This window comes from Giraffa tippelskirchi, chromosome 14 (assembly GCF_054371585.1).
Source record: "Giraffa tippelskirchi isolate mGirTip1 chromosome 14, T2T-mGirTip1v1.2.pri, whole genome shotgun sequence".
NCBI classification, from domain to species: Eukaryota; Metazoa; Chordata; class Mammalia; order Artiodactyla; family Giraffidae; genus Giraffa; species Giraffa tippelskirchi.
The window spans coordinates 69,201,005-69,203,502 of NC_137288.1; positions in this window are offsets into that span (position 1 = coordinate 69,201,005).

The window sequence follows — 2,498 nt, forward strand, 5'->3', positions numbered from 1 at the left end:
TGGGACCAGAATGTCGAGGCTGTGCTGACCTGGCAGATGGATCTCCGGAAGTGTAAAGCTCAACCTTGTTGCTGGAGGGCTTCTGCTCCTCAGAAGAGATTATTCCTGGGGCCAGCTACTAGGGAAGAGGAAGTCGTAAGACTGGAAAATCGAACGAAGAGGTGAGAGAGTATAGTTGAGAGAGACCTCAAATACTCTCCCTTGTTCAAGGCTGTATTGTCACAAAGTTTAGTGAAGGTAAGAGTTACCTGGGCGTTTTGATAAAAGTCAGGTTCCTGATTCCTGCTTGTCCACAACAGAAGCAGGTGATTCTGATGACCGTGCTTGAAGAAACACTGATATTGACACGGAGGGGAGGATGTTCCAAAATACACTACCAGTTCAGGACCTTAGAGGAGTGCCCGCCACAGGGAGAGGGATGAGGAGGGGGCTGCCACCCACGTGTGCCTCTGCCAGTGGTGCCCTTTACCATAACAACAGGAGCCAACGCTTGAGGCCTGCCTTGCCTCCATTTCTTTCTCCAGAAGCTCAGGGCACGCTCATAGCGAGGTCATCAACAAGATGACCCGCTGGCTGCAGAGGGGGAGACCGCTGACATCCAGAGTACTAGCCATCTCGCTCACCTGGTTACTAAGGGCCTCGTGCACAGTGGTGGTCTTCGGCGACAGTCACACGAGGTACAGTCATTGTCACGCTTGGGGCTCCCTTCTAGAGTATTTTACGGGTAACCTTGCCCCAGACCGCGTCAACTCTTCCAGTGGTCTTGCTCCTTCCGAGTTTTCAATCATGCAGCTGAATGGTTAGTTACTGCATAGGAATTACCAAAGGACCCAGTCCCTGAGGATCTCTCCTTTCAGGAACTCAAAGTTCCGCTCACGGCAAGGATTTCTTTGTCCTGAGTGGGGCTATCATATCGTATCAGGCCTCTGCCTGGTTTCAGGATGAGCCTATTCTTCTTAGTCCTCTGGTCCCAGGGCAGCACTTGTGAACAGCCAATGGTCGGGAAGCTGCCATGGAGAACCAAGCAGGTCCAAGAGATTTTCCAGCGTATACAAGAGGAGCAGCGGAATTTTAAAAAGATATTTATTTGGCCCTGCTGGGTCTTAGTGGCAGCACGTGGGATTTTCAGTCTTTCCCGTGGCACGCAGGACCTCGTTCCCCGACCAGGGCTGGAACCCAGGCCGCCTGCACTGGGGTGCGGAGTCCCAGCCCCCAGGCCACCGGGGAAGTCCTGCAGCAGAATTTTTGTGTTTATCTCACTTCTGCCTTCCAAATCTCTCCTCGAATATCAAATCAGTGCCCAGGACACGTGTCTAAACTGAGCTTCGAGAATAACCCTGCAGTCCCACAGCTCCTCCATATCAGTGATCCTTAAACTTTTGATCTCACGATCTCTTAACACCTTCAGAATTATTTGGGACCCATAGAACCTTTGTTTATTATGAGGGTTATACCTAGTGATATTATTGCTTTAGAAACCAAAACTGAAAAAAACAGTATTGATTTGATACAACAATAAATTTATTACATGCTAACATGTTTTTATGAAAAACTACCTATATTTTCAAGACCAGAATTAATGAGAATGCCACTGTGTCAGTTTTACAAATCTCTGTAATTTCCAGTTTAACAGATGATACATCTGCTTCTTATGTTATCTGCTTCTACTGCTATCAGTTGCAATATCACACATAGTGTAGATTCTAGAAAATTCCATTGTATACTCATGAGGGAATGGGGGGATAAAAAAGGAAATAATGTCCTAGTATTATTATGCAAAAAGTTTTGATCTTGTGAATCCCCTGGAAGGCCGATAGGGACTCCAGGTTGTGGGGGGCGGGTGGGCCCCAAAATCATATTCTGAGGATCACTGCTCCAAAATAATATGCAAATTAAAGGCATAAATGACTCTGGTCATAAATGTGCTTACTCACTCAGTTGTGTCCTACTCTCTGCGACCCCATGGTCTCTGTAGCCCACCAGGCTCCTCTGTCCATGGGGTTCTGCAGGGAAGAATACTGGAGTGGGTTGCCATGCCCTCCTCCAGGGGATCTTCCCAACCAAGAGATTGAACCCAGGTCTCCCACATAGAAGGAGGATTCTTTACTATCAGAGACAAATATATCCTGCCTAACAGAGGATCTCTGTAATAAAGCCTAACACAACACCTACCAAGCAGGAATTTATAATTTGCAAAAATGAAGGACATGGTAAGACACACATATATAATCATATACATACAGCAGTATACACATACAATCATATATATGTATATACATCATACAACAGACATATATATTCATATACGTAAACATGTTTTCTTTCTTTCCAAATTTTTTCTTAAGTCTACAAAGATCACTGTTACCTGCCTCGATTTCTCTTACTTCCTCTGCTCACAAAACATTATGAAACAACCACCACAGCAACAGTTTCAACCCTGTGGACCCGTGTCATGGCAGACTTGCATCAACTTTCCTCCGTTTGCGGGGAGAAGTCCA